Raw genomic sequence first — 26,221 nt, 5'->3', positions numbered from 1 at the left:
GAGTTTTGGTACGAGGGGTTGGCCATTTGGCTACAGCCTCTACCTTAGCCGGTTCGGGTTTTTGTTGGCCGCTCCCTACCCGGTGTCCTAGGTATTGGACTTCTGCCATCCCTATATGGCACTTACTGGGTTTCAGAGTTAATCCTGCCTCCCTAATACGTTCTAGTACGGCTCCTATGTGGGTCAGGTGTTCAGTCCAGGAGTGGCTGAAGATCGCTATATCATCTAGATAGGCACAAGCGTACTCCTGGAACCCATCCAATAGCCGATCCACCATCCTCTGATAAGTAACCGGAGCGTTTTTCATCCTGAATGGCATGACCTTAAACTGGTACAGGCCAAACGGGGTGACAAACGCCGACTTAGGGATGGCGTCTTCGGCTAGGGGAATCTGCCAATACCCCTTACAAAGATCTATTGTGGTGAGGTATTGGCCCCTGGCCATTTTGTCCAGGAGCTCGTCTATCCGGGGCATAGGGTAGGCATCGGATACGGTCTTATCATTAAGCCTCCGGTAGTCTACGCAGAAGCGGGTAGTCCCATCCCGCTTCGGCACCAGAACTACTGGGGAAGCCCAAGGGCTTTCAGAGTGCTCTATGACTCCTAGTTGTAGCATTTCTTCTATTTCCTTGCGCATATTATCCTTTACGGATTCAGGTATGCGGTAAGGAGGTTGGCGGAGAGGGGTCTGCCCTGGTGTTTCTACTCTGTGGGTGGCAATCGGGGTGTACCCGGGAAGATTAGAAAAAGTGGTTCCTTTTTCCCTTATTAGACTATGAGCCTGCGCCCTTTCCTGGGGACTCAGCCGTTCACCTAACTGAACCTCTTCCAGGTCCTCTTTCTGGCCCTCTTTCTCTAGGAGGTCTGGGAGAGGTAAATTGTCAAAGTCCTCTGCGGCAGAGGCGCAAATAGCGGTCACCTCTTCTATGCGCTCGTAGTAGGACTTCAGCATGTTCACATGGAGCATGCGTCTGCCCCCTGCTCCAGCGCACGGGCCGATCACATAGGTAGTATCGCAGATTTGCTCCACCACCTTGTATGGGCCCTGCCAGGAGGCCTGCAGCTTGTCATTAGGGACTGGCCGTAGGATTAACACCTTCTGCCCGACCTGAAAGCTGCGGTCCCTGGCCCCCTTATCGTAGCATCTGCGCTGTCGTTGTTGGGCCGCTTGGAGGTTAGTACGTACCGTCTGGGTCAGAGCCTCCAAGCGTTCCCTAAACTCCAGCACGTATGGGACAATAGGGGTACCATTCGTAGTTACCCCTCCCTCCCAGTGTTCTCTGATAAGGTCTAAGGGGCCCCTCACTCTCCTCCCGAACATTAATTCAAAAGGGGAGAATCCCGTGGATTCTTGGGGTACTTCCCTATAGGCAAAGAGCAAGTGGGGCAAAAACCGTTCCCAGTCTTTTTGAGTGTCTATGAACGTGCGGATCATCTGTTTAAGTGTTCCGTTAAACCGTTCACAGAGCCCGTTTGACTGGGGGTGGTAGGCGGAGTTTAAGATCGGTTTCACCCCACACACTTTCCAGAGTTGGTGGGTGACCTCTGCAGTGAACTGGGTGCCCCTATCCGATATAATCTCCTGGGGAAATCCCATACGGGAGAATATTCGCATAAGGGCATCGGCTATAGTCTCTGCATGTACGTTGGTCAACGCCACTGCCTCTGGGTATCTAGTGGCGTAGTCCACTACGGTCAAGATGTATTTCTTGCCGGAGGGACTGGGTTTCGCTAGGGGTCCTATTATGTCTACAGCTACTCGACTGAAGGGTTCTTCAATTATGGGCAGGGATCTGAGTTTGGCTTTATAGCGATCCCCTCTCTTCCCTACCCTCTGGCAGGTATCGCATGTTTGACAGTATTGTCTAATATCCTTCGAGATACCTGGCCAGAAGAAGTTCTGCGTCAGCCGATGTTTTGTTCGGCTGATTCCTAAATGCCCTGATAATGGTATATCGTGCGCGATGCGCAGCAACTCTTGTCTATACTTTCGGGGTACCACTAACTGCTTAGTGGGCACGGGTATGGACCCTGCTACTACCTTCTCTGCATAGCGGTATATGAGACCTTTGTCCCAAGCATATCTCTCTCCCTCCAACCCTCCTTGGTCCTTATTTATCCTATCTTTATATACCTGCAGGGAGGGATCTAGGGCCACCTCACTGCCAAATTCCAGGGGGGCATCCCAGGGTAGAATAGGAGGGGTGTGTGGCATATTGTTTACCTGAGCCTCAGAGTGATCGGAAGGAGCCGTGGTGCGTGCTTGCTGCCGGGTAACAACCGGGTAGGCCTCTTGGATAGTTGGTTGAGGGACAAAAGCAGAGGTGGGCTCCCCCAAGTCGTTGCCCAAAATAACATCAGCGGGCAAATCCTGCATAATTCCCACCTCCACGTTTCCATGCCCTGCCCCCCAATTCAAATGCACCTTGGCAGTGGGAACTTTGTAAATTGCTCCCCCTGCCACCCGTACAGCTACACAGTCTCCGGTGAGGGTGTGCTTAGGCACCAAATGATTTCGGACCAGGGTTAACGTGGCCCCAGAGTCACGTAATCCTTGTATATTCTTCCCCTCCATGTGTACCACCTGGCGGTGCCCTTGGCGGTTGTCTGAGGCGGCTTGTATGGGGTTTACCTCGTGTAGGATCCCCAGAGGCTCTTCTATTGAGGTGACTGTGGATGTTGGGAGCACAGATTCTCTTTGGCAGCAGTGTACTGCAGCCCGATTGGGGGGAGGAGGACCCTGGTGGTTCCAGTTCTGGCGAGGTCGGTTACGTGGGCAGTCTCTCTGGATGTGCCCCTGTTGGTTGCAGGTGTGGCAGCGGATCGGTGGTCGGGTATTGTACCTAGGAGGGTACGGGTTGTGACTCGCGGCTGGTCGTGGGTGAGCCAAGGTAGTCACTGCTGGCAGAGGGGTGGTAGATCCATACGTGGTCCGGTGTGGTGTGCGTTGATCTCGCCTGGTGTCTTGGAACTCGTCAGCTAGCTTGGCTGCCTCTGGTAGGGTACGGGGTTTTTGATCTCGTACCCAATTTTGAAGTTCTGTGGTTAGTCCATTAAAAAACTGCTCCATTACTATTAACTGGAACATCTCTTCCATAGTGGTGACCCGTGCCGCTTCCATCCACCCCTTGGCGGCTCGTTGTAGTCGGTGTGCCCATTCAGTGTGTGAGTCTTTTGTTTGTTTCTTGATGTCCCGGAATTTGAGTCGGTATGATTCAGCGGTAATGGCATACCGTGCTAGGATGGCTTGTTTCACTTTGGGATAATTCCTGATGTCTTCGTCTGGGACGGTCCGGTATGCCTCTGCGGCGCGGCCTGACAATCTACCTGCCAGCAGGGGTACTTGGTCGGCTGGGCTGATGTCGTGTAGCTGGCACAACCTTTCGAAATCCTGTAGGTATTCGTCAATATCACTTTCTCCTTCTGTGTAATTTTTAAAAGCTTGGTAGGGAATCTTAGCTTTTCCCTGGGTAGTGCTGGTGGGCGCTGGGGCTCCTTCCCCGACTCGCTGAATAGCGTTTTGCTTCGCTACAATGTACTCATGTACATCTGCTATCAGTCTTTCTAGTGTCTCCACGGAGGGGGTGTTTGGGTAAAAAGCTAACCTGCTATTGAGCTCTCTTGTAAATTCTGTTGGCTCTGTCTCCTGTGGAGTTGCCGCAGTGGTCGCTCTGTCCCCCCCCATGAGTTCGGCCACAAGAGTAGCTTTGGTTTTGTTGCTGGCTATTCTTCCCCTTGCTTCCAATTATTCCTTTAACGTAGTTCGTTTCAATGTTGCATAATTCGTCTCCATTCACCGTTCGTTCGAATGACTGCACATATTCTCTCACTCCAGTATATCCGAATGGCTGTTTCAACGAACTGCTGCTTTGCTGTGCTGCAAGGCTTGTATCCCGCCGCTTGTCACCAATTGTTGCGGAGCTTCACGGTATACCCTTAATATCTTCACTTAAATCCCCTTGTAGCTGAAGAAGCAGGTCAATATCCAAGAGACAATTTCCCCAGTGACTGGACGACACACAGTTTGGGAGTCAACTGACTTTACTAGGCATGCGCACCTGGTTTCAAACTGCCAACAGCCTCATTTACATACAATACATAGATTACTATGGTACAAGGAAAAGGGGGGAGGGAAAGAGGTACAGACAAGAAAGACATTCTGTAAGTGGCTAGGTTTGCCACACACTGATTGGCAAAGGGTTGTCTACCCCAATGAGTCATGCTTTCTGCTTCACCGAACAGATGGACATCGGCGTGTCAGGCGAGAAACATCTGAGAACAAACACCCTTTTATAATTGCTGGAAGAACACAAGCTGGTTGTGGCAGCTGGGCAATGTTTTTGTGGCATTCTCTGGGTCCACTCATCAATGTGGAAGGCACTCTTAACCGATTTGTGTATGGCTCCATCCTTACATATCACGTACACACATACATGATGATTGTTTTCCCTGGGGCAGATAGGATCTTCCAGCAAGACAAGACATGTATGCTACAAATGTCTGACTTTGGTTGGAAGAGCATAACCAAGACTTCAAACTATTTCCTGGCCCCCTAATTCCCCAGACTTGAACCCAAGTGAGCATCTCTAGGACCACCTCGATCATCATGTTTGCTCTATGGACCCTCCCCCCTGCACCCTCCAGCAACTGTAGGATGCACTGCAATCTTCAAGGTTCTACCAGGACCTTATTAAGTCACTCCCAGCCCTTCTAACTGTTGTCCATGCTGCACGTGGCAGTTACTCTGGATATTAGCTGGGGGTCATAATATTGTCACTCGACTGTGTATATTGTTGTACACATAGAGTTGTATAATATTAGTTCAGGTGTATTGTTGAACATAGAGAGCAGTATAATTGTTTTCATTTGAGTTGTTCTTATTGTCGTGGCAAAAAAGGAGCTTGCAGAATGGAGTATTTCTTGCTTTCTTCACCTTTTCGCTCATGAATATCTGCTATATTTTTTTCCCTTTTTCTCGGTATGCAGCCTGTTTTTTTAGTCAGACATAAACATTGTGATGGTGACCATTTAATTTAACCTCCCACACTAGACAATGGCATGCCACTTTAAGAAATGTTACTTTGATAGGACACCGAGAACTTGCAGTCCTCACATTTAATAATACAATTCACCTTGAGACTCGGATACTTTTATTAAGACCTGTACATGAGGGTTTTTCAATAAACCTCCTACTACACGCAGGCTCTCCACATGACAATGAAGATATTTCCCTAAGAAAAAGACAAGGAATAAGAGAAGATGACTTAATTCATTGCCACCTTATAAAAGACCAACAGGGAATCGGCTCCTGTGCGCTACTGGGCCATCTGTGATACTTAACATGGGAAATGCATCGGCATTAACTCACATTCTTAATTGGTTTTAGAAGGGCAAATATATGTCAAAGTAATTTACCTGAATTCCCCTATAAAATTTCCTATACTAGCTTGTGAGGGGTTTGCATAGACAGCGGCGGACTGAGAACTTAAAGTGTCTCTGGAAAAAATACCAAAAGTGCCCCTATTTTGTAATCAGTTTCAAATTGATGGAAGGCAGGGCCAGCAATACCATATTGTGGCAGATTATACCATCCCAACAGAGCCAAATACCACAGTCCATCACAAAATACATCCCCAGAAACTTTAACTGGCTGTCACGGACGTACTGAAACATACGGACGTCCCCTCGACAGTGGGTGACAGAAGATCTGTGAGACTGGCAACACGTGCTGTGATCTGACAGGTTTCCTTGTGGATCAATAGATGTCTGTGTTGTTTCTGATACTGTCCACTCCTCTAACCTACAGGTGTTGCTATTGTGGTCATTTAACTTTCCATATTTATAGTTGCTTTTCCCACAATGCTGTGCGGTTTATAGCTTCAGTGGTATCTGTGGTCTGCTGGTGCTTGCTTAGTTCTAAGCTGAATTCCTCTTGCTGCCATAACTACCTGAAAGTTAAGTGTTTCCTTTCCCTTTTGCATTTTGTTTTGGTTTATCTGTGTGTTGTTTTTCCCCTGCCCTTTGTTGTAGGCCTGAGGGAGACTCCTGTTCGTCCTTCCTTTCTGGAGGAACAGGTAGTCTCAGTCCTGTCACTAACGCCAGGCTCTTATAGGGTGAGTTAGGACTCTAGGTACTCCTGCGTATGAACCCCCTACCTTTGGGTCTCTTCATACTGATAGCCAGTCAGAACTGTGACTAGGGATTTGACTAGGAGGTGTCCTTCTTTATTCCCTAGCTTTTCAGGTCCTGTTCCTTGTTCCCTCTCCTTCTTCATCCAGTGTGGTGTCTCCCTCCCACACACAGGCGTGACACTGGCCGGCCATGAGGAGGGCTCAGGCGGCCCCCTGGGCATTGACCCACCCGGAAATTTCCCTGTAAGTTCTATGGCCAATCAGCCCCTGTGTATAGAGTACTGGGAGGTCCAGTGAAGGAATCAAAATGAGATCTGATGCCGGTTCGGGCCACCACCCCTTTTTCCCTACTGTGGGAGAAGTGGGACAGACTCTCGATCACTTCATCACCAATCACTCATCAAAGAAGGGCAATATGACCCTGTGGTTAGCTTAATATTGTCTGCTGAGCCACCATTAAGACAGTCCAGTTAGTAATGAATTTAGGGATCCATGCTCATGGGCTGTCTGTCCATACATCGGGCTTATAGAATTGTACACTAAATTAATGGGTCCCATCTTATAGACATGGGTCCTTTGGTTATTTTTTCTCGATTCAATTAGATTTTTTACTCCTCCCAAACAACCCAGAAAATATATGTCATGGGTCCTTTGAAAATCCTAGTGCTTAAAGTTCCCAATATTCCAGACAGAGGGCAGACAGAGATAGGATAATGCTCAGGGGACCACTGACCATATACATGTATGGGGGCCAGATGTTTTAGATGACAACTGTGTTGTCATCCCTTGGAGGTGGTGCCTTGCCACAGTTAACACCGCCCATGAGGAAGGATGATGGGACATCAGGCCCTATGAGTCTATCCTTTAACTTACAACTAACCATGTAGGAAGCTCAAGCTAAAGCTGAGGCTCACATTTAAAAAGAGGCCACAATATTTTTAATAGACTTTGAAGGCAGCCTCTTTCACAAATGAAAAAGAGGCCATAGAGTCTGGATGGTAAATTCGAAAACATTAATGGTGAAATGGTCAAATTCATGTTAGCACCATGCCTTTCACTAGAGACAAGTGAAATTCCCAAATTTCATTTTGGTTCCAATTTGATTGAATTGACAGTCAGATTTGATTTGGTCCTAATAAATTCAACCAGAATTAAAAATGTACTAATTTCTCTGAAAAGTGGCATATGACACTGTAGGGTCTCCTAGGACTATATCCAACCTCACAAGATCTTTAACACCAAGAGAGCACTAGGCTAGTTTCACGCCTGCGGTAAAGCTATTCAGCAGGCTGTTCCGGCAGAGGAACAGCCTGCTGAAGTTCACTCTATTCTACCTAGCCACATACGCCATTTGTCGTTGGAGCTCATTGACTATAATGGGATCCGACCAGTTTCTGGCATGATCGCCGGAAAAAAAACAATATGTGCTAGACCGGATATGGTGAACTCTGGCAGGCTGTTCCTCTGCCAGAACAGCCTGCCGAATAGCAAGATAGTGTAAAAGTAGCCTTAGGGACATCGAAGTGACATACATGGCTATGGGTAAAACAATGGTAGCAGTTGGTAACAAGTTTAATAACACATAGATTTTTTTAATTAAAAAAAGTTTAAAAAAAATATGCGTTTTGATCTATAAAAAGGTGGCCTCCATTTTGCGCAATTCTGATTTGCCAAAATTAGATTATTTGGGGAAATTTGTAACAAATTTGATTCGCGTTGAATAAATTCGCTCAGCTAGACCCTTAACCCATGTCCATTATGAACCTCTACTAAGTTTACCCTCTAAACAACCAGCCTGAGGGTCATGTAGACCTCAGTGCATTGCCTATGGACAAGGACTCTGGGATTCTGCAGAGAGAATATTTGAAAGATGTCACAATCTATATGAACAATGTCATAAGCATTAATAGATTCTATTTTTTTTTTAATCTTCCCAACCAATTCCAATTTATTTCATGGCAATGCTGATGAAGCGTTGTTAGCATATGACAGCCGCTCAGGCTCTGCAGTAATGTACTATGTATTATTCAGTTATGCTTTCATTGAAAAATCCATATCAATACGTCCCCGCGCCAAAATCTCTCCCCTAATAAACAGCTTTTCTGCAGCTGAATGCTTCATGTGGAATAATTTGTACTTTTAAAATGGTAAAGTGCTTACTGTATGAAATATTAAAAGCGGGGGAAAAAAATCAGAATTTCTCTTCTTTTTCACACTATTTAAAAGAGTCTGAAATATGTATGAAGACTTTAATTTGCGGAGCGCTCTGCTGACCATAGTCTACACCGTTTTATCCTGGAGTTCACCATTTGTATTTTAGGTTAGTCAAGTTTATCTAAAAGCCCTTTAAGGGGTAATTCACAAATTGAAAATGAACATCAATCAGACATCATAACGTACAATGATCAGCAACCTCCGGCACTTCAGCTGGTCTGAAACTACAACTCCTAGCATGCTCCATTCACTTCAATGGGACAGCCAAGCAAGTGTGCATGCTGGGAGTTGTAGTTTCACAACAGCCGGAGTGGCAAAGGTTGCTGACCCCTGACAATTTCTTTATAAAACCATCCCTGTAACTCACGTGGATCCAGTGATCTCCCCATTCGTTGCTTCCATTGCTCTGCTAGATTCTCTTCTGGCTGGCAGGTCCTGGGGTGTGTTCTTTCTGCTGCAGCTCTTCCCCATCACAGCTTTGGCGAGGTGTCCTTTCTGCTGCAGATCTTACCCATCACAGCTTTGGGGCGGGGTGTCCTTTCTGCTGCAGCTCTCTCCCTGTCACGGCAACTGTCACATCTTCTAACAGTGGATAGGGCTAGTAACCATTGAAAGATGGAACTGAGCATGTGCAACCAAAAGATGGAACTGAGCATGTGCGACCAAAAGATGGAACTGAGCATGTGCGACCAAAAGATGGAACTGAGCATGTGCGACCAAAAGATGGAACTGAGCATGTGCGACCAAAAGATGGAACTGAGCATGTGCGACCAAAAGATGGAATTGAGCATGTGCGACCAAAAGATGGAACTGAGCATGTGCGACCAAAAGATGGAACTGAGCATGTGCAACCAAAAGATGGAACTGAGCATGTGTGACCAAAAGATGGAATTGAGCATGTGCGACCAAAAGATGGAACTGAGCATGTGCGACCACTTCAGCAAGGTGAACAGAAAAATAAGGAAAACAGCAGGTGGAACTACACAGATACAGTTTATTGAATTACTTTTTAATTTGTAATGTTTAATTACATTCAATTACAGAAGTCTTGAGATCCAGGTGCTGGTTTGAAGAATATTTTTTGGTGGGGCATCCACTTTAATAGACAAATAATTACAAAAATATCTAGATATGCGGCAGGGCTGAATTTATCCTTTAGGTTGCTATCGAACTGTCGCTGCCTGGTTCGAACATACCCTAAATGTTCAGCAGTTTCAACAGTTTCTAAAATGTCTCTGTATTGAAAAAACATGAAATAGCAGCAGGGAGGAGAGGGAGGAGGGATGTGCAGCTGCATCTTCTCTGTCAATGAAATACCACAAATAGAGGGGAAGTTGTGGGAGGAAACGTCTGAATGGCTCATAGCACATCACACCAGGAACAGCCTATGTAGTGGGAGATGTGATGAGTTCTCCAGAGAGGAGGACCTGCACATGCTCTCCATATGATAGATGCAGGTTCTGAATGTAACATCTCCCTCTCTACTCAGAATAACCACAATTAGGTTTTGGAAATGGGTTTAGTAAGAGAATAGCCCCTTTAAGGGGGTTTACAAGACTTTTATACCGAGAACCTATCAGGACTCCGGCTGATCAGCTGTATCAGAAGGCACTGCTGTAGGCTAGCAGTAGGGCCGTGCCCTTCTTGCAGCTTAGCCTAGACCAGTGATGCTAACCTCTGGCACTCCAGCTGTGGAGAAACTACGACTCCCAGCATGCTCCTTTCATTTCTATGGAGCCAAGCAAGTGTACTTCTTGGGAGTCGTAGTTTTACCACAGGTGGAGTGCCATAGGTTAGGACTAGGCCATGTGACATCATGTTCTTGAGCCACGTGGCACAGGAGCAGCTCAGCCTTATTGAAGTGAGTGGGACTGAGCTGCAATACCAAGAATAGCCACTATACAATGTACGGTGCTGTGCTTGGTGAGCTGAGAGAAGGCCTGCATGCGCTGTTGCCTTTTCAAACTGTTGATCGGCAGGGGTCCCAGATGTTGGACCCCCAGTGATCAGATACTGATGACCTATCCAGAGGATAGTGTGCGCATCGTGGTCGTGCTGCGGCCCGCAAAATGCGGGCCGCAATGCACGAGCACAATCCGTGGGCAGCCGCAGCGGATCGCGGACCCATTCACTTGAATGGCTCCGTGATCCGGCCGTTCCGCAAAAAGATAGGACATGTTCTATCTTTTTGCGGAACAGAAGCACGGGACGAAACCCCACGGAAGCACTCCGTAGTGCTTCCGTAGGGTTCCGTTCCGTGCTTCCGTTCCGCACCATTCCACATCTCCGGATTTGCGGACCCATTGAAGAAAAATTCCCACAGAACGGCGCCCATGTATTGCGGATCCACAAATGCAGACCGCAATACGGCAACGGGGCGCACACGCCCTTGTGAAAGAGGCCTAAAAGTCTCCTAAAACCCAGCTGTGGTAGTAGCAGTTTTCTATCACTGCTATAGTGCAGACATACTGCATTGCAGTACGTCCTGCCAAAACATGGTGGGTAAAATCTTGGCCATCATATGGGCATACGGTAGATGATGTATGGCATGTCACGGGTTAAAATGTCACCTTATCGCTAACATTTAATAGAGCGTTTTTAATGCGGTCTTTTAAGAAAGCATCTTTATCATAATTCCTTGTGTGAGTAAAGTCATTCAATTACTATTCCATTCCAATTAAATGTCTTTTATGATGTAATTTTAGCAAAGGGAAAGATGATCGGCCATTAAAATTATGATTGAACGATGATTTCTTTTAATTGAAATAGATAACAAAAAAAAAATGGTCCTTGGAGATGTTTGGTTGTAAAGAATCCTGCTGGAAGTCCTTAAAGCTCTAAAGAGAGAATGTTCACTGTCTCCGGGCGGGGCTCCTCCAGTCCAGCAGCTCGAATCGAGAGGAACCGCGCTCGTGATGGCATCAGGGTGCAGGACACTGCTGGAAGCTGGAGACATAACACCTTCCTGAAAACACACTGGCTGCTGAAAACTCTAAGGCCTCTTTAAGACGGGCGTTGCCGGAAAATGTGCGGGTGCGTTGCGGGAACATGCGCGATTTTTCCGCGCGAGTGCAAAACATTGTAACGCGTGAGAAAAATCGCGCATGTTTGGTACCCAAACCCTAACTTCTTCACAGAAGTTCGGGCTTGGGATCGGGGTTGTGTAGATTGTATTATTTTCCCTTATAACATGGTTATAAGGGAAGATAATAGCATTCTGAATACAGAATGCATAGTAAACTAGCGCTGGAGGGGTTAAAAAATAAATAAATAATAATTTAACTCACCTTAGTCCACTTGATCGCGCAGCCCGGCATCTCCTTCTGTCTCCTTTGCTGAACAGGACCTATGGTGAGCATTCATTGCAGGAACAGGACCTGTGTTGACGTCACTCCGGTCATCACATGATCCATCACATGATCCATCACCATGGTAAAAGATCATGCGATGACCGGAGTGACGTCAACACAGGTCCTGTTCCTGCAATGAATGCTCACCATAGGTCCTGTTCAGCAAAGGAGACAGAAGGAGATGCCGGGCTGCGCGATCAAGTGGACTAAGGTGAGTTAAATTATTTTTTTTTTAAATTTAACCCCTCCAGCGCTATTTTACTATGTATTCTGTATTCAGAATGCTATTATTTTCCCTTATAACCATGTTATAAGGGGAAATAATAATGATCGGGTCTCCATCCCGATCGTCTCCTAGCAACCGTGCGTGAAAATCGCACCGCATCCGCACTTGCTTGCGGATGCTTGCGATTTTCACTCAACCCTATTCATTTCTATGGGGCCTGCGTTACGTGAAAAACGCACAAAGAGGAGCATGCTGCGATTTTCACGCAACGCACAAGTGATGCGTGAAAATCACCGCTCGTGTGCACAGCCCCATAGAAATGAATGGGTCAGGATTCAGTGCGGGTGCAATGCGTTCACCTCACGCATCGCATCCACGCGGAATACTTGCCCGTGTGAAAGAAGCTTAAGCGCTCATGCAAATGACTGTGCCCTTTGTTTAACGGATGCCGCCTGTGTGCCTTCTGCAATTTGCGGAACAGGAGGCCCATTGTAGAAATGCCTATTTTTGTCCGCAAAACGGACAAGAATAGGACATGCCTCATCATTTTTGCGGGGCCACGGAACGGAGCAACGGATGCGGACAGCATACAGAGTGCTGTCCGCATCTTTTGCGGACCCATCGAAATGAATGGTTCGGTATACGGATCAAAATACGGCCCGTATACGGAACGCAAAAAACTTTTGTGTGCATGAGCCCTAACACTGTGGTGGAAAAGCCATGGGTGATGTCTCCACAAGATTTCTGACTTTGGAAGTGGGAGGGTCAACAAGCAATTTTAGGCAAACATGTCAGAAACATGCAGAATATTTTAAAGGGGTTCTCCGGTCTCATTATATTGATGACCTAGTCTCAGGATCAGTTATCAGTATCAGGCCTCATGCACACGGCCGTTGTGTGGCCGTTCCGTGCATTGGGGACCGCAATTTGCGGTCCCCAATGGACGGGCAACCTCCGTGTGGCGGCCGGGACGGACTGAGACCCATTCAACTTGAATGGGTCCGTGATCCGTCCGCACCGCGAAAAAATAGAACATGTTCTATTTTTCCGCGGTGCGAAGGCACGGACAGAAAGACCACGGAAGCTCTCCGTAGTGCTTCCGTGGGGTTCCATGCCTCCGTTCTGCACCGCAGCCCCGGATTGTGGACCCATTTGAATGAATAAGTCTGCATCCGTGATGCGGGGAGCACATGGCCAGTGCCCGCATATTGTGGACCCTCTGTTTGCGGGCCGCAACAGGGCCACGGCCGGGCAACGTCAATGTGCATGAGGCCTCAGATTGGTGGGGGTCCGTGCAGTGACCCCCTGGATAGCTGGTGTAGAGGATGGAAGTGGTAGTGGCCCTGATGAATGTTCACAGTGTACTCCCTTAGGCTGGGGATGGGTGCAATGGAATTATAGTAATGAAGAAGGAGGCCAGAGTGCAACGTAGCATAGTCTTTTTTTTTACTTAAGTGCAACATAGAACTGGAAATACATAAAGCAGCAGCAGGCTTTAGTGCAATTCTAGGATATGGAGGATGGTTGGTTGGTGGCAATTCAGCACTTAAGTGATGCTGGCCTAGTGGTTGTTTGCTGATGGGTGTCTTGGCTGTAGTCCCTCCCCTTACTTGTCTGTAGATGTAGAAGTGTCAGGTCACTCTGCGTTCTGGACTCTGTAGGCTTCACTTGAAGACAATTGGAGTAGTTCTCTCTGGAGAAATCTGTAACAGGAGTGGGGTCACTGAAGTCTGCTTCTTCTCCCCTCTGTGCTGTGATAGGGAGAGAGCTGCAGCAGAAAGGGAACACCCGTGAACTGTCAGCCTGAAAAGAATCTAGCAGAGCAATTGGAGCAATGAATCTCTGGATCCATGTGAGGTCCAGGGCTGGTTCTAGCTTTGTTAGAAAGAGGTTGCCATGTTCTATGTGATGTCAGATTTTTTTTTCACATTAATCATGGCATAAGCTTTTTAATATTTTTTACACATTGTATGCCAGAGAGGTTTGCTATTAAGACTGGTGTACAAAAGTGTTAATACACTGCCTAATATGTAAAGATAATGTAGCTAAGCTGCAATACCCTACGCAACCTGTGGACAGGTGTGGTGCTGTTTTTGGAACAAAACAGCCATATGTTTATAATACTGCATAATCCCTTTAAATGAATTGTCAGACCCGAGTGATAAAATATTCAAAAATGTGTTATAACACATAGAATTAAATTAAATGCAAATTTGGAAGAATGCAAATTTAAAATGATATATATATATAGATAGTGCAGGGTTATAAAAGCACAGCTGTTCCTCCAGTAAACAGCGCCTCACCTGTCCACAGGTTGTGTATGGTATTGCAGCTCAGCCCCATACACTTCAGTAGAGTTTAGTGCAATACTAGACACAACCTGTCGACAGATGTGGTGCTGTTTTAGGAAGACGGCAGCTGTTTTTCCAATGCTGTACAACCACCTTTATTAAAGCCAGAGCCCTTAAGATAAACCTCCTGGAGCAGGCAGTGTAGATTGTGCCATATACCTCACCATGGAGCACACCTGTGAGGTTTCTGGACAGACCCTCCCACAGGGAGTCCATAGCAACCAATCACAGCACGGCTTCCATTTCTCACAGTGCGATTGTAAAATGAAAGCTGTGCTGTGATTGGTTGCTATGAACAGCAGCAAAGATAGTTTTACTTTCTGACAGTTGTGATAAATGAGGGCACGAGGAATGTGTTTTTTTATTTTTTTATTTTTTATGTAATTTATTCTTTCAAACTTGCGCTGCCGTCGCCAGTTTTTGCGCAGAAGTGCGCGGGAGTTAGCATAAGTGGGCAGGGCCTGTCATGTCCCGTAAAACAGATTTGGTGCATCCTAATCCAACAGACTTCAGATTAAGGGCTCATTCAGACGACCGTATTTATGGGTCCTCATCCGTTCCGCAATTTCTCAGAATGGGTGCGGACCCATTAATTTTAAAGGGGCTGAAAAATATGCGGAGAGCACACCGCGTGCTTTCCGCATCTGTCGTTCCGTGGCCCCGCAAAAAAATATACAGCATGTCCTATTCTTGTCGCGGACAAGAACAGGCATTTCTATCACAGGGCTGGCCATGTCTGGTCCGCAAAATCCGGAACGCACACAGCTGGTATCCTTGTTTTGCCGATCCGCAATTTGAGGACCGCAAAACACTTACGGCCACCTGAATGAGCCCTAAGACTGCTATACGCTCTATCTATCTATTTATCAAAACTGGTGTAAAGTAGAACTGGCACAGTTGCCCATAGCAACCAATCAGATTCCAGCTTTCATTTTCCCAAGGAGCCATGAAAAGTGAAAGGTGGAATCTGATTGGTTGCTATGGGCAACTGAGCCAGTTCTACTTTACACCAGTTTTGATAAATCCCCCTTTATCCTTACTGGAGTTGCCAGTAGTCCTGAAATTGCAGCGACTGTCTCAAACCTTCAGAGACCATCCTGGCAAATTTGGCTGGTCCCGGACCGGTGGGGTTTATGTAAGGAGTATATAAGAAGTCGGAGTTCTTGCGGTGCTTTGTCTGGGGGCGGCACTTAAATACCCCAAAGTATGCAATGGTGTCTCCTGCCACGCATAGCTTCTGTTGCTAAGCAACAGTCTGACCATATCTGAGTATACTGTGGTAATCCTGACATTGCCCATTATGGTACAACGCTCTTTGCTGTCTTCTACAAGAAGCGTTAAACAATTTGCCGTAACTTTGGGGTTTGGACTTGATTTGTCTTTGTGAGGAACGTTGTATACAATAAAATAACTCAGTCAGCAGACAAAACAGTCATTTATTACTCGACACGTCTCCAATAAACTGCTGTCATAAAAAATGCATGGGCATTAAGATGACGGTGCAGAGTTACTTCTACCCTTCGCATCGAAAGTCAGATTATTTGGCCTACTCCTAAAGATCGGCTCCACTGGTCGTGCTGGTATCTGGAATCGACTTCTTGTCATTAGTCTTGGCATCCTATCCATAAACTCCATGTACCTTCAGACATCCCTTATTGTAGAATGGACTGGTCCTCAGCAGGGAGCTCCACTCTGGTCCAATATGGTCACCCTGTTCCTTCAACTTTTGGTGTTTTTCTCCAAGCTATTGCCAGGGTTTCATATTGATGACCCATCCTTAGAGCGGACCATCCAAGCTATTGCCTTACAGTGGTTTCATATTGATGGCCATCCTTAGAGATGACCATCCAAGCTATTGCCTTAAAGGGGTAATGTATTGATGGCCCATCCTTAGAGCTGACCATCTAAGCTATTGCCTTACAGTGGATTCATATTGATGGCCCATCCATAGAGGAGGCCATCCAAGCTATTGCTTTACAGTGGTTTCATATTGATGGCCCATCCTTAGAGCAGACCATCCAAGCTATTGCCTCACAGGGATTTTATACTGATGGCCCTTACTTAGAGCTGACCATCCAAGCTATTGCCTTTACCAGGGTTTCATACTGATAGCCCATTCTGGGTGGGGCCAAATGCACATGTGTACTCCAAGGAAAGAGAGGAACCTATGTGCCCGATCCTTCTTTACCCCGATACATGCCATCATTGAAAAGTCAGGGCACCTCCATACACAATAGATGGTTGGCGGGTCAGGCAGTGGGTTTAGCCAGCTTTCTTTTAATTTCTGTTTTGTGACCTGTCCACCCATGTGATGACGCTGTATATTTAGTTAAATATACTGTACTTTAACGCCCTGTATTTCTTGTATCCAGGGCCGTCTTTAACGCGGGGCAAAAGGGGCAGCTGCCTCCTGAGCCCCGCTGGCCACTGGTGACGTGGGGGGCGGCGGCAGGGCACAGGGAGTTGAGTGCTTCGATTGTGAAAGTGCTCATCCCCATAGTCATCTGTATCGCCGTCCTTAGGACAGCAATACAGATGAAAGTGCTGCGGCGGGGCAGGGGAGGGAGAGGCGTCTCCCTTCCCCGTTCTTCTGATAGGCTGCAGGCACTAGGCCGGTGCAGGCGGCGCAATGACGTAATCGCGCTGCCTGAGCCGTACAGCGTGGGACACAGGCCAGAAGAGGCCTGCATCGCATCGCTGCCAGCCTGATGGAGGTAAGTATAAGTGTTTATTTTTTTTTATATGGTACTACTACTGGCACATGATTGGGGGAATCTATGGGGGCACCTGTTACTGGCACATGATTGGGGGGCATCTATGGGGGCACCTGTCACTGGCACATGATTGGGGGGCATCTATGGGGGCACCTGTTTGTCACGGCGGACGTGCACAGTTAAACAGATAACACACCAACCAGGCTCTGGACGAGAGACAGGGGAAGGGTCACCTCCTAATTTATCCCTGACCCCTTTCCCTGCAATGCTCAGCCCACAGACAAATCTTGATGGTAGATTTGCTGTGTCCACCAGCCTATACTAACAGAACCCTGAACTCCCTGAGATGGTGAAGTGGGGAGAAAGGAGCTGCCAGCTCGCACAGAACCTGGATGGGTAAGATGACATAAACAACCAAACAAGAAAAGACACTTATCTGCTGAGAGCAGGAACAACCAGCCAACCTTCCTTCCTAGCTTCCAAGACCACAATGATGAGTATAATCCGCTCAGAGCACTTTAGCTGGAGACTATTTAAACTAATGACTCCACCCAGTGCACCTGATGCGAGGCGGATCCAGCACAGCATCAAAACAAATACTAGACTCGTGCTGCAATCCTGGCTGACCTCCGCACATCGTCAGAGTGGGACATGACACTGTTACTGGCACATGATTGGGGGCATCTATGAGGGCACCTGTTACTGGCACTTGATTGGGGGCATCTATGGGGGCACCTGTTACTGGCACATGATTGGGGGGCATCTATGGGGGCACCTGTTACTGGCACATGATTGGGGGCATCTATGGGGGCACCTGTTACTGGCACTTGATTGGGGGCATCTATGGGGGCACCTGTTACTGGCACATGATTGGGGGGCATCTATGGGGGCACCTGTTACTGGCACATGATTGGGGGCAACTATGGGGGCAATTGTTACTGGCACATGATTGGGGGGCATCTATGGGGGCACTTGTTACTGGCACATCATTAGGGGCATCTATCGGGCGCTTTTACTGGCACATAATTTGGGGGCATCTATAGGGGTACATCTTACTGGCACATTATTGGGGGCATCTATAGGGGTACATATTACTGGCACATTATTGGGGGGCACTGTGGGGGCATCTATGGGGGCACTTCTTACTGGCACATTATTGGGGGCACAATGGGGGCATCTACTGAGGCCACAAAGAAGAGGTATTTTATATGGGGGGAGGAACACTTTGGGGGTTTCTACTGAGGACACAAAGAAGGGATATTTTATTTGGGGGATCTGTATAGGGGTTTTTTATACTGGGGCACATTATGGTGGGTTTTATGGGGAAGGGAAGAGAGGAGTACTATGGGCTCATCTATGGGGGGCACTAAGAATGGGGTATTTTATACTTGCAAATTACTACTGGGGGTCTATGGGGAACATGATTACTAGTATGGGCTCTATGGGAGAATTATTACTTCTGGGGCACAGTGGGGACATGTTGGGGGCACTGTAGGAGCACTATTACTACCATGTGTGCTCTAGCAGAGAATTATTCCTATTGGTGAGACTTTTGGGAGTACTATTACTGTGGGGGCACCTTGGCACAGTATCAGTTTACCACAATTATTTTTGGGGGACGTTATGTTTACACTATTAGTGTGAGGGGACAATTTGCTGGGCGCAGTTATTTTAGGGCACTGTGTGCCAATAATTATTGAAGGGGGCATTATCTGCATGGTACTACTATTATCAGGGGGTTTATCTCTTTCTGCAGTATAGTATTGGAGAGCACAGCGGCACAGTATTGGGGGCGGTAGGATGATTTGTCCAGAAGATGGGAGGATGATGGAAAAGATTTTGTTTGTCGAACTGCAGAGAAAAAAAATGGCTGAAAAATGGTGGTCTGGTCTGAAGGGAGAAGATGAGGAAAGAGAACATCTACATCAAAGAGATGTCACTGGATGTAAGAGGTATGGGGCGCTGTATTACCCTGTATGTAGGGGTGGATGGAGGGGTTAGTAGTACAGTACTATCTGCACATTGTAAAAAAAATAATCTGTAAAATACTATATATTTGTGTCAGAAGTTGTGCTTTTTTAATTTTTAGAATAATGATACAGCCATTTTATTTGATACATTTGTGCTGATTCTTTTTTTCTCTCTCTATATTAAGGGACACTATAGTCACCAGAACCACAACAGCTAAACTTCGTAGTTCTGGTGTCTATAGCATGTCTCTGCAGGAACACCTCTAGTGGCCACACATTATTAAAGTTTACTACTCTACGAGGTGTGTGGATTTTGTGGTGGAGGGCGTGATTGCATGCTAGGGTGTGGGAATGCGGAATCCAGGGGGCCCGAGTAAATTCTTGCCCAGGGTCCAATCAATATGAAAGACGGCCCTGCTTGTATCCAATTTGAGGGTTGGACCTCGAGGCCTTCAGCATATTTTTAGCTTTAATTGCAGTGTGACTAAGACTCGCACCCAGATGGGTCATTGTGGGGTCACCCCGAGCACAGCCAACACTTTGTTCACCACTGTAGTGAATGATGTTATAAAGAGCCATTGTAATCCAGGGCAGCACCCAGCACAATGTCCATCTTGTGACCCTTAAACGCTGGCCGGGCACCTCAGTAATAGCAGCTCTAACGCATTTACAACTTTTATTGAAAGTAATGAATCTAGAAACTGGTATTTGGGGGGTTAATCCATCTTAGGAGGCAATAGGGCATTGGGCTGATCATATTTTATACATGCCTATCTCTATATGTCAGACCTGGGGGGAGGGGTTGGAGTCTAGACTTGTGTGAGGGGAGTGGAATTGATTGTCCACCTCTCCCTCACCTTGCCATTTTCACCACCAGGCTGTGAACAGGATGGCTGTAATCTTCCCAAAACAGCACCACACCCGTCGACAGGTCATCTCTGGTATTGCAGATGGTTCCATTTAAGTGCATAAGGGTTGGGATGCAATACCACACACAGCCTCTGGACAAGTGTGGCGCTGTTTCTGATTCTGCACATCACCCTTTATCTAAGTTATGGCCAAGTGAGATTCATTAGATTCACCTCGTATATACGACCTGGGGGACACTGATGCTACTTTGTAGAGACTGAGCTTAGATGAAGCTTTTACAGAAGCTAGCACTTTACAGCGCTCCAGTTCTTTAGAACATATGGCAGTCCCTCTTCTTCCCACTTAAAAAAATGTCTGACGCCTGATCCCACCACTATGAGGTTTGAGGAATCTGTAGTCAGCTTCTTTTCAGGTCAAGAGTAGTCATGTATTATTACTATAAGCAGATCGCCCTCTAGTGGTGACAACAGGCAGCCAAGATTTTGACATAGCACACCATTTTAGTCGCATTGTATGTAGATAGAGTTGAGTGCCATTTGTACAGTTGGTGTGTGCCAAGTCTATGTGTACTGCTAGTGAGATAGGAGGTTATTGTATGTAGCCTTTAAAGGGATCCTGAACACAGGACCCGCCTCGTACCCCCATACATTAGACTACTCCATTAAAGGGAATGTATCACCCATATTTTTCACTAATTAAAACCAATAGCAAAACCTATTCTTTTTTCTGCTTTTATCTTCTGAGCGTAGATTTTTTAAATAATTTTTTTTGTATGTTCTATTCATGATTATAGGGGCGGCCATCTTGCCTCAGCTGCTGTTAAGAACATTTATAAATATACTTTACAGCAACCCCATGAGAAACAACAGACAGGAGATATTCCTGGGCTTTTATTGGAGAGTTTTCTGAGACATGCTCTGTGACCTGTGCAGAGATGATTGTGCAGGGAGGGGGAGTAGATAAGTTGTGACTTCGGTGTGAATCCTGTTATCTATACAGAGATTTTATCTTATTTTAACCCTACCTGTGATGATAATGAGATGACTGCTGAGAAGTGATCTGTACAGAACAGGAAGGGTCCACATTAGGCCAGTGTGACAACTGCAGGAATGTAGTTTTTTTTCGATAGATAGATAGATAGATAAATAGATAGATACTAGATAGATAGGAGATAGATAGATAGATAATAGATAGATAGATAGATAGATAGATAGATAGATAGATAGATAGATAATAGATAGATAGATAATAGATAGATAGATAGATAATAGATAGATAGATAATAGATAGATAGATAGATAGATATGATATAGATATATGATAGATAGATAGATAGATAGATAGATAGATAGATAGATAGATAGATAGATAATAGATCGATAGATAGATAATAGATAGATAATAGATAGATAGATAGATAGATAGATAGATAGATAATAGATCGATAGATAGATAATAGATAGATAATAGATAGATAGATAGATAGATAGATAGATAGATAATAGATAGATAGATAATAGATAGATAATAGATAGATAGATAGATAGATAATAGATAGATAGATGATAGATAGATAGATAGATAATAGATAGATAGATAGATAGATAGATAATAGATAGGAGATAGATAATAGATAGATAGATAGATAGATAGATAGATAGATAGATAGATAGATAATAGATAGATAATAGATAGATAGATGATAGATAGATAGATAGATAATAGATAGATAGATAGATAATAGATAGATAGATAATAGATAGATAATAGATAGATAGATAGATAGATAGATAATAGATAGATAGATGATAGATAGATAGATAGATAATAGATAGATAGATAGATAGATAGATAGATAGATAGATAGATAGATAATAGATAGGAGATAGATAATAGATAGATAGATAGATAGATAGATAATAGATAGATAGATAGATAGATAGATAGATAGATAATAGATAGATAATAGATAGATAGATGATAGATAGATAGATAATAGATAGATAGATAGATAATAGATAGATAGATAATAGATAGATAATAGATAGGAGATAGATAATAGATAGATAGATAGATAGATAGATAGATAGATAATAGATAGATAGATAGATAGATAATAGATAGATAATAGATAGATAGATAATAGATAGATAGATGATAGATAGATAGATAGATAGATAGATAGATAGATAGATAGATAGATAGATAATAGATAGGAGATAGATAATAGATAGATAGATAGATAGATAGATAGATAGATAGATAGATAGATAGATAGATAGATAGATAGATAGATAGATAGATACAGAAGATAGATGCAGTAAGATGATAGATACAGGGTGGGGGTATAGGGTAAGTTTGGGGGACGGGGACACATCCATGGTGGGGATATAGGTGTATCCATGGTATATCAGGCTCCTCTCAGTCTATGGCAGGCAGTAATATATTGTGCTGCTGTAGCCGCTGTGTTTCTGCCAATAAAGCTTTTTGATTTGATTTGATAGATAATAGATAGGAGATAGATAGATAGATAATAGATAGATAGATAATAGATAGATAGATAATAGATAGATAGATAATAGATAGATAGATAGATAGATAGATAATAGATAATAGATAGATAGATAGATAGATAGATAGATAATAGATAGATAGATAATAGATAGATAGATAATAGATAGATAGATAATAGATAGATAGATAGATAGATAGATACAGTAGATAGATAGATAGATAGATAGATAGATAGATAATAGATAGATAATAGATAGATAGATAGATAGATAGATAATAGATAGATAGATATCTTGTGATAATCCTCACCATGAGACCCCCGACTACATCTTTCTGGGGTCCCGCCCGTCATGCAGACAAGCCAGTTCATCATCATTCACAATATCAAATTTGTGAATCCATTTCTTCCCCTGTCATCCCCGTGATGGAAAATTATATGATAACTGATGACAATGACACATTTTTTATGTAAATTTGACATATCAGATCTGAATTACAACCCAATGTTCTCTGGCAGATAAAAAAAAATAAAAGAAGAAGATTAAAATGTTATTTATTTATTTTCATTTTCGTCTCAGACAACCCCCCCCCCCTTTTCTTCCCCGTCCTAAGAAAGAGAAAGCCGGATTTCCTAATGTCATGTGGGGGGATACGGGGATGTGCGATGATGTCACAGTACTGACACGTACAAGGCATCAAGATAAGAGGACAAAGCCGGGCCCGATACAGATAATTGAGGAAACAATCTGATGCTGGCTTATTAGGAACCAATCTCCCCCCCCCCCCCCCCCCCCCCCCCCCCCCCGCACTAACGACCGCTGGCTGATGAGACACTGGCTTAGTCCTTACATACAGCTGCGAGTGAGTTACTGTCACCGCCATCAGTCGCCCATTTCTAATTAGGATATGAGAGTCAATGACTCTGAAGCTAATTATTTATGACATATTTACAAGGCACTACAACTCCCAAAGGACCAGTCCTGTCTGCAGTAGTTAACCCTATAATGGTACCTAAAGCAGTTAACAACAAATTCTTCTTTGCTACATCTGTTCCTATTTACATGGGCTCAGAGGGTAGTCACCTACACAGGAAGTCAGGTGGTTGCTAGGCAACATAAAGGGACAACCTTTCAGAATGCTTTAGATGACATTGATGTTTGATGCTGGCAGTCTCTACAGAATACTGATGATCTAGGCAGAAAGTTTAAGGGGAACCAGTCACATTACCCGTGCTGTCTAATCTGCAGGTGGCTTGTTCTAGAGCAGGAGGAGCTGAGCAGATTGATATGTAGTCTTCTGGGAAAAGGTTTGGTATAACTGTTTTTATATTCCTTTTAACGTTTGCTTATTCTGGGCTTAGGAGTCCAGTGGGTGGTCTTACTTCAGCCGGAATGCGCATATATCTATATATATCTGTCAATCGCTAAGTAGGACCGCCCACTGGACTCCTAAGCCCAAAATGAGCAGATATTCGATCAATAAATGACAATTTCTACTGAAGCTTTTGCCACAAAACTAATGTTCAATCTGCTTGGCTCCTCCTGCTTATTCTGGGCTTAGGAGTCCAGTGGGCGTTTCTACATCAGCCTTTCCTAAATGAACGTACATACAAATATATCTGTCAATCACTAAGTAGGACCGCCCACTGGACTCCTGAGCCCAGCAGATAGTAAATCAATAAATGACAGTTTCCACTTAATCTTTGCCGATAAAACCATATATAGATCTGCTCAGCTCCTCCTGTTTTATAGCGTGCCGCCCACAGATCACACGCCACGTTCAACGTGACAGGTTCACTTTAAGAGGCTGTAGACATTAGACTTTTACTTGATGGACCGCACAGGTGAAGGCAGCTAAATACATCGGGGATAGTTTGAGCAGGATAAGGGCTCATGCACACGAACGTACCGTATGTGGAACCATTCATTTAAATGTGTCCGCCAAAAAGACAGAAGTTACTCCATGTGCATTCCGTTTCCGTATGTCCGTTCCGCAAAACAATAGACCGTGTCCATTTATTCTCCACATTATGGACAAGGATAGTACTGTTCTATTATGGGCCAGATGTTTCGTTCCGCAAAATACGGAATGTACGCGGATGCGGATGCGATTTTTGCTAGCCGCAAAATACATACGTCCGTGTGCATGAGCCGTAAAGAGGATTGCACAGATTGGATTTCGGTTTATTCAGTGCTTTTATTCAAGATAAGGGGCGCCAGATGTTATGGCAACCACTTCTCTCTTTCTCCTTTCCTCAAGGAGACAGAGACTGATCTGAGTGATTACAGTAAAAGATGAGTGAACCGAAGCTGACGAAGTGGAATTCTTTCCGAATTTCAGGAAAAATTTGATTTGCACCGAATGCCAATTTCCTCGCGCTTCGTGGTAACGAATCACATTTTTTCCTAAAATGGCTGCTGCATGTGTGAGGACATGGAGAAAGGAACTCTGGGAATGCGGGATCACCCATAATGCCATGCATGCAGCCAATCAGCAGCCAGCCCTGTGATGTCACAGCCCTATAAATAGCCATCTTGGATTCTGCCATTTTCCAGTGTACTTAGTGCAGGGAGAGACGTCAGCAGGCGCTAGGGAGAGTGCTAGGAAAGACTTCATTGTGCTAAAAAAACTATTTACCAGTGCAGGGCAAGATTATTCAAGGTGTAGGGAAAGGATAGGGAGGAATCATTCCACAGTATTGATGTAGAACAGGGTTCAGTAGGGGAGTTTACAGCCTGGGTAATAGGAACAATCCTATTACACCTTGCTACACTGACTGGGGATCCAAATTGCCATTATACAGCTCTGTAATTCCAGCAAACCGTTCTTGTTATTGGGGTGCAAGTGCTGTGTGATACAGCCATTACCAGGGGTTATTACAAGGAAATATTTCTACGTCTTATTTGCCCTTGTGCGGTGCAGTGATTTCTTGTAAAGCCTTTAATGATGTGTATTAGCGTAAAAGGAAAAAATATACTTGCCGCTCAGCAGTGCAGTTATCTGTTGTAAAGCCTTTTGTGGTGTGTTTTAGCGTAAAACGAAAATATATATTTGCCGCTCAGCGGTGCAGTTATTTCTTGTAAAGCCTTTTGTGACGTGTATTAGCGTAAAAATAAAAATATATATTTGCCGCTCAGCGGTGCAGTTATTTCATGTAAAGCCTTTTGTGGGGTGTTTTAATTTCCATTTTATTTATTTATTTGATATAACAGTATATCAGACAGAGAAGTGCCAGGCCCTGCACAGGGGAGTGGCAGAGGCCTAAATGTTTCTGGCGCAGGCACAGGTCACAGCAGAGAAAGGGGACATGGCAGCAGGAGTCGCAGCGAGAGGCCTGAGCTCCCGGTGTCATCTAGCGGTCGTGTCTTGACCAGCAGCCCAGCGGTTCTGGAATGATTGACTCGGTCCACCACTTCGTCCCAAGTGACATCAGACACACCCAGCCAAGAGTCGGTGGGTTCCTCTGACACGACACTTAGTTGGCATGGCCCGGGATCAGGCCCGGTGCCCCCAACTGTCTTCAACCTGCCTATGGCATTTTCAGTTCCCTCACCGCGAGAAGTATTATATGCCGTAGGCTTGGCTCCACTTTTCAGCATGGAAGAGCTACTAGAAGACGGTCAGCAGTTACTGCCTAGCCAAGATCTGGAGGAGACATCCGCTGCTTAGTAGTTATGAGGAGAGTGCCGTGAAACTGATGTTGAGAGCGGTCAGGCTCCCGACCTAGAAACGGTTGAGGAGGACACCAGTGACATGCAGACAGTACTTGATGATGTAGCTGATCGCACTTGGGAGCCGGGAGATGAAGGGGCTTCATCATCATCATGAGAAGAGGGTGGCAGCTTGCCTGTTAGGCAGCAGCGGAGCAAACAAGTCTCTAG

The 26,221-nt window shown here is 45.2% G+C and overlaps 1 protein-coding gene across 6 annotated transcripts in view; it reads left to right on the top strand.

Moving 5' to 3' along the window:
* The window catches only part of CTNNA2 (catenin alpha 2), a 2,102,590-nt gene that overhangs the window by 1,070,807 nt on the left and 1,005,562 nt on the right, over window positions 1-26,221 (top strand). The gene's annotated exons all lie outside the window — the stretch shown is intronic.

Source organism: Bufo bufo, chromosome 2, assembly GCF_905171765.1.
Source record: "Bufo bufo chromosome 2, aBufBuf1.1, whole genome shotgun sequence".
In the NCBI taxonomy this organism is placed as follows: Eukaryota; Metazoa; Chordata; class Amphibia; order Anura; family Bufonidae; genus Bufo; species Bufo bufo.
This window is presented reverse-complemented; position numbering and strand designations above follow the sequence as displayed.